The sequence below is a fragment of the Fukomys damarensis genome, unplaced genomic scaffold (assembly GCF_012274545.1).
Source record: "Fukomys damarensis isolate Sample0158 unplaced genomic scaffold, DMR_v1.0_HiC HiC_scaffold_15, whole genome shotgun sequence".
NCBI classification, from domain to species: domain Eukaryota; kingdom Metazoa; phylum Chordata; class Mammalia; order Rodentia; family Bathyergidae; genus Fukomys; species Fukomys damarensis.
Window position 1 is genome coordinate 20091871 of NW_022900927.1, and position 13397 is coordinate 20105267.

The 13397-nt window shown below is 39.4% G+C and overlaps 1 long non-coding RNA gene across 2 annotated transcripts in view; it reads left to right on the forward strand.

The window, feature by feature from the left end:
• The first annotated feature begins 724 nt into the window (after positions 1 to 724).
• LOC104851929 overlaps positions 725 to 13397 on the forward strand; it is a 39651-nt gene continuing 26978 nt past the window's right edge. For both annotated transcript variants that reach the window (XR_002024875.1, XR_002024876.1), the window contains exon 1: positions 725 to 808. This is a non-coding gene — a long non-coding RNA (uncharacterized LOC104851929). The remainder of the gene's footprint in view (positions 809 to 13397) is intronic.

Here is a 13397-nt window from a genome sequence, read left to right on the forward strand (position 1 = left end):
TTTTTTTTTTTTTTGGTACTAGAGTTAAACCCAGGACCTTTGTACAGAGTTACCTTTTTTTTTTTTATTGTTTGTTCTGAGGTAGGCTCATGCTAAATTGCTAAATTGTCCAGACTGGCCTTGAACTTGTAAAAGCTCCTCCTGCCTCAGCCTCCCAAAGTACTGGGATTATAGGTATGTGCCACCACACCTGGCTGCCATTTTCATTTTTTACCTGAAAATTTCACCAATATCCTTATGCTTTCAAATACCTAGATTTATAAAGTATGTAGCTATTTTCTATTTTATGTACAGATATTTATTGTTATCTTTACTAGCTTTTCCAAAGAGAGGATACTGAATCTGTGTAGATAGCCTCAGTGGGCCATTCAGACTCAAATCATCTACATCAAGGATCAGATAATCTGAGTTTATGTGAATCCAGTTCTAAAACTTTCACTGCTTTGGTGCTACATAGATTTGGTGCTGGTAACTTGGCCCAGTTGTATGTACTTCATTTTGTTTTTGAAGAACTGGTAGGACACTTGGGTCCACTTCTGCTTGTCTGCACCCTTTGGAAGGAGAAAGAGTGGAAAAATATCCAAGATATAGCTAAGAAGAGTAATTCCGATCTGGCTTTGTGGTGAAGTTAGAATTTTGGTCTCCATCTCCTTTCTTCAAAATGAGTGTATACATTCTATATACTCATGCTCTCATCAAACTCACCCTTATTTCTTTTAGGGCTTGGCTGATTATAGTTTGATCGTCCATGAGGGGAGAAAGTGAACCTAGCCAATCTCTGAAGCCAACAGACACATACGTTATCCAGGTAGGTAGATCCACGCTAGCGTATACTTTTGTCCCAAAAAAATTTGACGAAGAAATTACTTACAAATCAGTCCTTATTTGATTTCTGTAATATTTCTGTTTATCTGGAAGTGCATATGGTTCTTATTCTGAATCTGGAATGGACATTGACATTGTATCTCCCCATGCTGCTAGGGTCACACGGTGGACCTTGGGAGTAGAAGAAAGCCATCCACTACCATCTTCCTGTCCCCTGTGGGTAGTCTGGGCTGAGCTAACTTCTGAGGCTCCCAAGGCTCTGTTTTACAGTTCCATTTATGATGATGTTTTATGAAAAGGAATATAGATGAGTTTTAATAAGGCTCCTCTCTCGTGCTCTCTCTGGGCTGGCTGTGCAACAACTCAGCTTTAAATATGCATTTCATTCTCCTAAGTGCTTCCTTTAACTCGGTGAAATCAAAATGAGGCATGTAAGAGACAAAAACAACCTATCCTTGGAAAAAAGACAACCCAAGATTGGCAATACATGAATGAAATAAAGCAAAAGGGAGCTTTCCGAAGTGTACATCCTCAGCCGTCCCATTTTATTAAATACCTATAGCATAAACTAACTTCGTTGTTTTTCTTGATTCTCCATCTCCGTGGATTCCACACCTCCACGGATTTAGCACAGGTGTGTAGGGAGAGGAAATAGTTGCTCCGTGACTCCCATGGATGTTGTTCTGTTTCATCCCTACCACTGGTGTGGCCATTAATCATAGTGTGAACGTATCCACTTTATGCTTTTTTCTCCCAGGAGGAATATGGTCACGTATCAGGTGGATCTGTGCCAGCAGAATAAAGCAGGGCAAGGAGGACTGGACCTGTTATTGATTTATAAAGGTTTATTTGAGCCTGAAATGTGCCAAGCACTGTGCTGGGCATTGGGGTAGCAAGGAGCAATCATCTACAAGATATAATATTAGTGGGATAAACAGACATATTAGTGCATAAGTATAATATATGTGAAGTGTAGCAGTAGAAAATGCATAAAATATTATATAAGGAGAAGAATCGAGCCTAGTCTTCGAGATCAGGGATGAGGGAATAGATCCTCAAGGAGAAGCAGACGATGAGAGATGGAATTTTATTAGATTCACCTTTGCATCTCCTAGTTCTAGCTATGGTGCCATGTATGTTTAATAAATTGATCAAGGACTTGTTAAGTGTCTGGAAATGCAGGGGTAGAAGACTATTACAAAAATCAGGAGGCCTCTGATCTGGTCTAGGCTCTGCCATTGCAGCTTATAGCTTGGCCATGTCACTACTTGTCACAGTGAAATTAAGGGACCATCTGGATCAATATCAGGCCTTTACTTCTGTGTTTAAAAACACATTGTCTCTCCTTTTAGAATACGTAAAACTCAAGGTTTTCTCTTTAAAATTCATTCATAAAATTGTTTTCAAATTTCTATGTATTACTTTGCCCTCTCCCAATTTTCTATGACATTTTTAAAAAGTACTCTAAAGTTTTTTTGTGTGAGAGAATTTATTTATAGCTCTAGGTCATCTTCTACAAAAGCTAGGGCAGGTTGGGTAGCACCAAAGAAGCTGGAACCTGTGAGAAAGAGAAATAATATTAAAGAATCCATTTGGCTTAGATCTTCCAATCCTGGAAATCAGTTTAATACTGCACTGTTGTAGAGCAGGGGGCAGTATGTGGGATATGGGGACTACATCTCATCCTCCTCCATGGGACTCTTGTTTGCTTCTCTGCGTGAGCCTGACAAGGAGCCAAACTGGTGGCCAAAGTGTCCTGCTCCCATTGGAACAGGGGGACTTTCATCCCTCCTAAACATGTTTCCACTTCCTTTTTCTTGAAGGCAGAGAAATAAAACATAGATATTCTATGTCTAACCAAACAACTCAATGTTAAAACTGAAGGTCATGACCTTTCTCATAATATCCTTTGCTCTCTGCCTCTAGAATATTAAGCCCTTATTTACTTTAGTCTTCTCTTCCGTAAATGGGTATGGTGCTATTTGTCCTACCTCTATTTAATATGCTTTTCTTTTACAGTACTTACCACAATTCATAATTTATATGTGATTAATATCTGCTTTCCTAACTCATGAAGATAAGGATTGTGTTTATTTCCTTCTTCACTTATTCCCTGTAACTACTATAGTGTTTCCACATAATAGTCATTCAATAAATAGTTTTGAATAAATGAATGAATGGTGTAGCAAGGACCGATTAAGATGAGGTATTTTAAATCCCTTCAAAATATTGTGAAGAGGGCCGGGGATTTAGCTCAGTGGTTTCACCACTGCCTGCCTCACAATCTCAAGGACCAGAGTTCAATCCCTAGTATCCCCCACCAAAAAATTGTGAAGATGTTTGTCTTTCTGTGCTTGTCTTATTTCACTCATTGTAATGTTCTCCATTTCCACCATATGCTCAACATGCTTAACACAAATTACAGTTGAGCCTTACAGTTCATGAATTTGATATTTGTGAATTCATTTACTTGCCAAAATCTGTTGGTGGCACCCAAATTTGGAGACATAAACTCAGAGATGGAAAAATGTTTTTCTCCTTTTAAAATATCTTTAATAATTTTTTAAATTGACACAAGTTGTGTATATTCTCATATGTAGAATCTAAAACAGTTGAAGTCAAAGACACAGAAAATAGGGGCTGGGGATTTAGCTCAGTGGTTCTACCGCCTGCCTTGCAAGTGCAAGGACCCGAGTTCGATCCCCATTACCAAAAGATACAGAACGCAGAATAGTAATTACCAGAGGCTGAGAGATAGACAGAATGTGGAGATGATAGTCAAAGGCATACAGTCTCAAATAGGAAGGATAAGTTTGATTTGGGGAGTATATATGTTGCACAACATAGTAAATATACTAAATAATGTATTATACATTTTAAAATTGCTAAGAAGGCAAATTTCAAATATTCTCACTACAAAAAATGATACTGAGCCAGGTATGGTGGTGCACGCCTATAATCTCAGCACTCAGGAAGCTGAGGCAGGAGGATCACTGTGAGTTCGAGACCAGCCTGGGCTACATAGTGAGTTCCAGGTCAGTCTCAACTACATAGTGAGACCCTGTCTCAAAACAAACAAACAAACAAACAAACAAAAGACTCAAAAAACAAAAAATGATAGTGGGCTGGGGCTGGGCACTCCATAGTAGAGTGCTTGCCTAGAAGGTGCAAGGCCCTGGGTGTAATCCCTAGCACTGAAAACAAAAGGGTGATGGATATGTTAATCAGGTCGATTTAATTATCTCACACTATATTCATAAATCAGTATCACTGTGCATTCCATAAATATATACAACCCTCATTTGTCAACCTGTAATTTAAAAATAAATTATAAAGGAGAAATGTGTACAGCACAATTTCTTATAAGTTCCTTGAGTTTAGGGGCCTAGTCTTCTCTTTATTCTCATTCAAACTGACAGAGCACTTTCACCCAGTAGGTGCTCTGTAAATAGTTATGTTTAGGGCTTATTATGGTTTGGATCTTAGGTATTTCCCAAACCCCACATGTTAGTCTTGGTCCCTAGCCTGGTGCCATTGGGAAGTGGTGGGAGCTTGAGGTAGAGTCTTGTGGGAGATAGGAAGTAACCAGGGGTACACCTGTAAAGGGGATTGTGGGGCCCTGGTTTCTTGCTCTTTCTCCCTTTGGCCTCATGGGTATGAAGAAAGCACCTTTGCTGTGCCATGGACTCCCTGCCATGATGTGCTGCTTGATGCAAGCCCAAAGCAAAAGGGCCAATTGCTCATGGACCGGAGGGTCCAAAACTGTGAGTCAAAAATAAACTTTTCCACTTTAGTTATCTTGGGTGTTTGTTACAGCAACAGAAAGCTGACTAACACAGCTCTAGAGTTGACAAGAAAATTGTGATACTTGTAATAAACAATCTGAAAATGAATTTAAGAAGGCAATTCCATTTATAATAGCATTAAATATAATAAATTGCTCAAGAATACATTTAACAGAGGAAATATAAAACTTACATTCTGAAAACTACAAAACATTGTTCATAGAAATTAGAGAAGACTTAAATAAATGTAAAAACATCATTCATGGCAATAGTTCCCAAATTGATCAATACAATCCCTATCAAATTCCACCTGTCTTCTTTGCAGAAATTAACAACTGGATCCCAGAATTTGTACAGAAGCTCAAGGAACCCAAAATAGCCAAAACAATCTTGAAAAAGTATAAGTTTGGAGAAATCACATTTCCTGATATTAAAATTTACTACAAGGCTCAAATAATCTTATGAGACAAGGATAAGGATATATAACACCTTAGCCAATGGAATAGATTCAAGAGTCCAAGAACAAACTTTTTTTTCTTCCATTAAGTTCATTGGTACATTTTAGGTATACAATACAGTTACTTTCACCATTAGGATCTTGTACCTTTACATGATATATCTTGGTTCTTATTTTTCCCTATTCCCCTGCCCTTCCTTGAACCCCTCCACCCCTCCCTATTTACGAAAACTTTGTTTCCATTTTCTCATATTAATTCCATTCCCCTCTTTCCTATCCCCTACCCTTCTTATTTTTTATTAACTGATTTTCAACAAGAGCACCAAGACAATTGCAAGGGAAAAGAACAGTCCATTCATGGGGTGCTGTGGTAACCAAATATCCACATGCAGAAGAAGAACTAAGTGGATTTCTACCTTACATTACATGCAAAAATTAACTCAAAACAGAAAAAAAGACAACTGGCCTTATTAAAAATGAACAAAGGGGCTGGGGATTTAGCTCAGTGGTTCCACCACCTGCCTCACAAGTACAAGGTCCAGAGTTTGATCCCTGGTACCAAAAACAAAAAAAAATGGACAAAGGATTTGAAATGACATTTCTACAAAGGAGACCTACAGATGGCCAATAAGTACAATGGAATATGCTCAACCTTAATAGCTATCGAGGAAATGGAAGGCACAACCACAATAAAATATTACTTCATAGTAGTATTTCTGCTAAGATGGATAATAATAATAACAAAATAATAACAAATGTTGGTGGGAGATGGTGAGGATACCTTTGAAAAACAATCTGGCAGCTCCTCAAAATGTTAAACTTAAGAGTTACTCTATGATTCAGCATTCCACTTCCAGGTATATAACCAAGAGAAATGAAAACATGTATCCACATAAAAACTTGCACATAAAGATTCACAACAGCATTATTCAGGATAGCTAAACAAAGGAAACAACCCAAATGTCCAATAACTGATGATAGATAAACAAAATGTGGAATATCTACATAATAGAATATTATTTGCCAATAAAAAATGAACAAAGCATTAATATAGGCTGCAATATAGACAGACCTTGAAAACATTTTGCTAACTGAAAGAAGCCAGTTACAAAAGACCACATATTGTATGATTCCTTATATATGAAGTATTCAGATTAAGTAAATCTACAGAGATAGCTTAGTGGTTGCCTAAGGATGGGGTATTAAGGGGAAATGAGAAGAGAATGCTAACAGGTATAGCTTTTCTCTTTGGAGTGGCGAAAATATTCTAATATTGATTGTGATGATAATCAGACAACTCTGTAAATATATTAGAAACCATGGAATTGTATGCCTTAAATAAGTAAATCATGCAGTTTGTGAACCATCTTAATAAAGCTTTTTTAAAAAAATTATAATACAGTTTCTGCTGTTAGGGAACCTCCAGGGTATTTGGAAACTTTTTTGTTGCTGTTGTTCTTCACCTTAAAAAAGCCTTAAAAGTTCTGGTTTCTCCATTTGGAAAGTGTTTATTTTTCCATCAGCTACTATAGCTCAGTGTTAGAAGTTGCTCTGTCATCTAGAAAAGGGCCTGGGAAGCTTGTTGTTCACTTTCATAGCCAATGTAATTAAGAAACAACTGTCTTAGGGGCTGGGGATTTAGCTCAGTGGCAGCACACCTGCCTCCCAAGAACAAGGTCCTGAGTTTGATCCCTGCTACTGCAAGAAAAAAGAAAGAAAGAAAGAGCTGTCTTTCAAGATTCCAAACATGAATACTGGTATTGTGATTTCTAGCCTTGGTTGTGGTGGTTAGAATCAAGTTGGTCCAGCAACACTTTGGGGGGCCCAGAGACACTGAAAACATTGATATCCCGACCTCTATTCTCCCATATCTGACCAAATATCTGTTAATCAGTGGTGTGGAAAGAAAGCCATGGAGAACTTCTGTCCACCTGAGAGTGGGGGGCGGGGGCGTTGTCAAGAACCTGGATGGAGTGTAGGACAAAACCTGCCTGTGTATAAAATGGGAAGAAACTTGGACATCTCGATTATTGGATTGACTTTTACCAAGTTGTAGTTTTTATTCTACTCTTGCTTTTTTTCCTTTCTCCAAAATCTAAATTTCAATGACTTTGATATCTGTCACACTGATTTGCTCCAAACAGCCCCTTTGAACAGAGAGAGCTTTTCGTGAGAGGAATTTGGAACAGAGAGATCTAGCAAACAATAAAAGGAAAGAATTAATTCTGGTGATTAGGAACTGTCTAATGAGGGAAATAGCACAAGAAGACATTACCTGTATTTGAAAAAAAAGTGCTTCCTGGATGAGCTAGATGTTAAAGTGAGTTCAGAATATATGTTGTTGCCGAGAAAAGAAATTCCACCCAGGGTAGCCTGCATAGAAGTGGCTGAGGAAGCTTTTCCTCTCATAACCTTGGGCTGTAACCACAGGAATAGCCCAGCGCTGACTGGCTGTGGTCTTTGCCTGCATATCCTGAATGGTTTGTGTGAATGGTTGAAATCCAATGAGGGGGCAAGCAGGAGATATGATGAAGGAACCTTTTGGAGTAGGTCTTCCTGGAGAATTCGGTGTGTTTGCAGTTGTCCGTAAGGGGAGTTGAGGTAAGAGAGGAACTTTTGCTGTAATGGGGGTTACCTGCACCCAAACAGACCTGTGTTCTCCCTGGCTAGCCCTGCTCTCTGCTCTTCTTATCCCAACTTGCCTAATTGATACCTTGGTCGATGGTGTCATTAACAATGCTTGAATAATAGCCTGACCAGTTGATTTCAAAATGGGAGAAGTGATTAATATGTCGAAAATCCAGTGGAGGAGGGAGCAGGGATATCTTCAGAAATTAAAAAATGGGGACGGGATCCCTTTGGGTCCCCTCACAGCCCACTATCCTCAGCAGAAGGGAAGAACCTGGAGTTTGGAGTCTAATTTCCACTCCTTTTTTGGTTTCTTGGTTTCTCTCCATTTCCCCTCTTGTACCTCCCCAACAGCACACGTTCTGACACCTACAAGCTCGTTACATGATGATGACCTATATTTTTATCTTTTTTATGAGCATCAGACACACATCGTCTTGCAAGCACATGTGCTTTTTTTCTCTTACTGACGTGTGAGCGCCTTTGATGGTAATTTATTGTAGGGTTGAGCAGCCAGGTCTTAATTGTACCCTAAAATTGCTTACCATTTTGATGCCTCCAAACCATCCCAAAATGTACCTTTTTTTCCACAGAAGGGTGTGGGGCAGTTGCTTTTTATACTGTCTTCTATGGTGGAATGTGGAGTAGAGAGAGAACATGAGGGAATGATTTCCCAGCTGGGTTTCAGGGGCGCTTTGGTTCGTAGCTTCTAATTGCACTTGGGCTAAATGAAAGTTTTTGCTTTACTCAGCAAAACTGAGCTCAGTCTTTTCCTTGTGGTTTAGAGTCAACATGGCTTCACTAATTGCTCAGAATGGCCAATGGTAGTTTCTACTCCAGCACTCAGACTTTTCAGAAGATTTCTGTGGTGGCTGCTTGTGCCTGTGAATCTAGACTGGTTCCCAAAGAGAATGTGGTGACTTAATCTAGGGAGTCTGGCTGCGAGAGGCAGCTAACCCAAAACATTTCAGGCCTTCTGAAGTCATTCTGTAATAACCACCTCTTCCACATCTGACCACTCCCTCCCCTGACTTAGGTAGGATTCAACATCCCTATAGGATGCCCAAGGAAGAAACAGAGGAAAAGGAAGACAAGGAGTGCAATCCTGAGTATAAGTTTAGCCCAAGCAGACCTTAGTTTTAAATTGTAACTTAAGTTTGAGCCTATCAGCCTCCTTTGCTCTGGCCTTACTTTGTCCCTCTGTAGCCTACCTGAGGACACTCACATTTTTCACCAGAGGATGAGTCAATGTTCCAGAACAACTAGAAATGTAACCCATGTCTCATGAAAATACAAGGGTACAAGGGAGGCTGGAATTCCTGACTCTCTTTCTAGAGAGGCGAACACAGTGGCCAGTGTCAGATCTTACTGCCGAGCTGGAAACTGGTGTACCCGTGGCCTGAGTCTTTGTTAGCTCTTATTACAGACTCTCCATTCCAGCGGAGTTCATTTGTTCTGTCTCCCACACATGACACTCATCGCATGTGCTTGCTCGTACTTGTCTCCAAGCACTTACACAGGCTCGTTTCCTCCTCTTCCAGTCCCAGGTACTGTTTCTCTGTCCTCCCTGTTCAGCCCTTTGCATATGTCCCTTACATACCTCGTCCTAAACTCACACCAGAAAACTTCCTTAATTAGCCTTACCTGGCTCCTAAGACTTCGTTGTTCTATAGCTTCTTAACATTTTATCATTTACCCTTATCTCTGTGCCCTACTGTCTGTCCCAATGCGACAAAGGGACTTTGCATGTCCATCTGACCGAGTCTCTTGACTGAAGACCCCAGGTTCCAGGATGGAGTCTGTATGAAATCTCACTTTTCTTAGGGTACCTAGAAGATTTCTAGAACTTCTCAAACTTCAGAAAATGAGTCATTTATCTGGAATCTCAAAGAAATATGGCATATCTATCTTAATTACCAGATTCTCCATTACATAGAGAATAAAATCCAAATGCTGGGGCCTGGTCTTCAGATCCCTCCATGATGACATGACTTTAATTATATCTACATCCCATTACCTAACCCACACCACAGCTTCATGGGTCTGCGTGAGGTTCTTGAACTTGCTCTGTGTTCTTACACTAGATCTTGCACATGCTGTTCTATCTGTTCCTTCCCTCTTCAACTTATTAATGTCTGACCTCTCCTTAAAGCCCAGTTTAAAATCTCTTCCAAGAATATTCTCTAGATCTATAGTGACAATTATTTTTGTATCTCCCAACTATAGCATCATATTGCTTTAGATTCTGATTATAACACTGTCTTGTGTTGGTATAACAGTGGATTTGTCTCTTTTATTAGTTTTGTAAGTTGGAGGTTTATTTTAAATTTTTACTATAATTATTACTTTTTTTTTGTACTGGGGATTGAACTCAGGACCTTGTACTTTAGAGGTAGGCACGGTGCCACTGAACTAAATCCTGGGCCCTTTACTATAATTATTAATGTATATTCATTATATAAAAGAGAGTATATATTTTTAAATTGTATATACCTTTTATCCCTAGGCTTAGCAAAATGCTTGGCACAGTAAGTGCTCAAAAAAACTAGACAGCCAGAAATGGTGGTGCACACCTGTAATCCCAGAACTTGGGAGGCTGAGGCAGGAGTATCCTTGCAAGTTCAAGGCCAGCTTGAACTACATAGCAAGATCCTGTCCCAAAAAACAATAAAAAAAAAAAGAATTTGAATAACAGGGCCATGTTTTTACATTTATTTTGTTCTCACAGTTGCTTCTCTGGCCCTATCACTGTTTTCCTCTGTCCAAATCATCTTTGGGAATTCTCCACCTCTGCCAGTGGTAAGAACAGAGCATCTAAAGTAGTAGATTAGACTGAAGGGGGAACTGACAGATTTGAGAATAGATTCCAGGGACCTAAAAACAGAGTCATCCTTGGAAAGTTTCCAGACTGATTTAGGATCATCTTCCCTGCTTGGCAATAGGTGTTTGAAAGGATATCTGTACAGGTCCATGCAGAGAAACCAGGAACTAGGGACAGGCAGCTTAAGAGGGGAAGGAACTGATTCCCAGGGACAGGATCAGTCTGAGGATTTCACATGTCAGCAAGAAGGGCAAAGTATTTGCTTAAAGATGCTCCTCTCATCTTGGTAGCAAGCTCCTTTCTGTATGCTACAGCAATGTCACTGCCAGCACTTTTCCTGTGAGGTACTTGAGGTGGGGCTGACAACTCTGCTCCCATTTCCTTGTTGGTGGGTGAACAAGGGAAGGTTTTCTGTCTGCTTATGTTCTGCGTTCTGAAGAAAAGACCATTCTAAACCCTCTACATCTCTTACTGATTCTTCTATCAACTAATCACTCCCTCGACTCCTCTCTCAGGGCTCCTCCTGACCTCCAACAGAGCTTTTCATTCTAAGACAAACTGGTATCTGTCTCCCCTGTGCAAAGTTACCCTCGCTCATCTCTGAAGGGTCACACGGTTCGCTTCTTCAGTCCTGCTCCTCTGTGCTCAGCCCTGTAGCTTCCTTCTTGCCAAACTCTCTGCTCATTTAACTCCTCTTCTGCTTCCCAAAAGACTTGCCTGATGGATGTCCAGAAATGTCCTTGCCCTCATCTCCTCCAGCACTGATTCTCTGTAGAGTACCTTGTTTTTCACTGTAGAGGAAACTTCTCCATGCTGATACTACTTTAAAAAAAAAAATTAAGACTGTCCCATCCCCATTAGTATTAGTTGATTTGATATCCCTTGCTTGGAAAGTCAACCAACTTAGGCAAATTGTGAACCATTCAGAACCTATTGGCTTTCTTAGCCCTTTCCTGTCCCTATGAGTCCTTCCTTTCAATCCTTTCCTCTTTCCACAAGGGCTGGCTGAGAGTTTGTCACGTACTAGACACTGCCGCTCTAGCTGCCATCCTTCTCCCCGGGATATAGCTTATGTGCGATGCTCTTTCTGAGTGGAAGTTTAGACATTAGTGTGGCACTGGAAATTGCTTAATCAAGTGTTCTTAATGTTGGAAGCGGGGAAGCCTAGTGGAGTACAAAATAGGATTTCTCTTCTCTATTAGCCATTTTCCTCATGTTTGGCATTGCTATTCATCACCGGTTCGTCTCTCAGGACTTGATACAGAAGACTCTTGGAGCTCATTTTGTGATGAGCAATTAGTCCATTTCAAACATAATTTTGACACTGGGAAAGTGGAGTTAAAACTTGTTGTCCTGAAGCCTTTAAGGGTTTTATAGCATCAGTGGGCATACAGCTTACCCTTACAAAGGCAGCTGGATGGATGCTCATTGAAGAGAAGATTAAACATGTCAATTTTAATAAATTTGTGGAAACTGAAAACAAAACAAAACATAATTTTAACAATGCTGAAACATCCTAAAGAGTGAGGAAGACAGACTAAGTATTTAAATCTTCCACTATTTTAAATACACACAAGTGCACACACACACACACAGGTTTATGCAGTTAAATATTGTTGAAACTAAATGGTTAGGTAAAACTGGAGGAAAGCAGTTAATAAGGGAGGAATCTTTGCAGGAAAATGTTTTGAGCTGGGTTTTGATAGGAGGATGTGAAGAGCTGGGACTGAAGACAATTCTAGGGATAGTAGATATTGTTCAATAAAAAGCTTAAATGAGTCAGGTTGTGGGGATTGGTGAACGGATAATCTTTGCTGAAGCACACAATCTAAGTGGGAAAAATGAAACAAAATAGATTCAGTGAGAGATTAGTTTGCAATCGAAATGACCATCCTAGGATATATTTTCCTAGCTGGAGGCAAGGACACAAATAAAATAATTTCACAACTAAAAATTTTATCCCCTCTACCACCACTTAGTTTTTGAGAAAGGGGGATTAAGATTTTTGAGTCTCTGACTACCACCTGACTAAAGTGTTCTACCAACATCTGGTAAAGAACAAAGACCAGTTATAATGCAAGCTTAATATCTAGCTTTTTCTAAATACTGTTTAAATTTCAGCTATAACTATTTATTCAAATAGATTCCATACTTCATTTTGTGTGGAATCATAGAATGACCTATAGAAGTTAACTTACCCAACTACACATTTCTTGGTCCTCATTTTTTCTGTAAAAAGTTTTCATAATAACACAAAGAATCTTTCTTACTTAGTTTCTGTCCACTTATCTTTGCTTTTCTGGAGTGACTGTTCTTGAGGAGAGGAAGTATCACCTGTAAAGTATCTCTGGATTTTCCCAGTCTGCTATAGAGAGCCTCAGTTATGCTTACTGACTATCGAGAAGAAAAACTCTAACTTCTAAATTTTATGATATTTCCACCTGGGATTTTCTCTGAAGCAGAAGGAAGGGTGGTCACTTTCCAAAATACAAGAGGGGAAAGGTTGAAATACACCCATCTCTTCCCTTTGATATATTTCAATCTAAAAGGCAGGACCAGGGATTTAGTTCAGTGGTTCTGCCAACTGTCCTGTAAGCGCAAGGACCCAAGTTCAATCCCTGGTGCAAAAAAAAAAAAAAAAAAAAAAAAAAAAAAACAGAACAGATTATTGAGCTGATTGAAGGAAACTGTATAGTCCTTTTATTGAAAGCTAGGGGAAGGGCCAGGGATTTAGCTTAGTGGTTCTGCCACCTGCCTTGCAAGTGCAAGGACCCGAGTTCGATCCCTGGTACCAGGAAAAAAAAAAACAAAAAGAAAAAGTAAGAAAGCTACAATGCATAACATACTGCTATTATTAGTCTTTTTATATAAATATAAATAT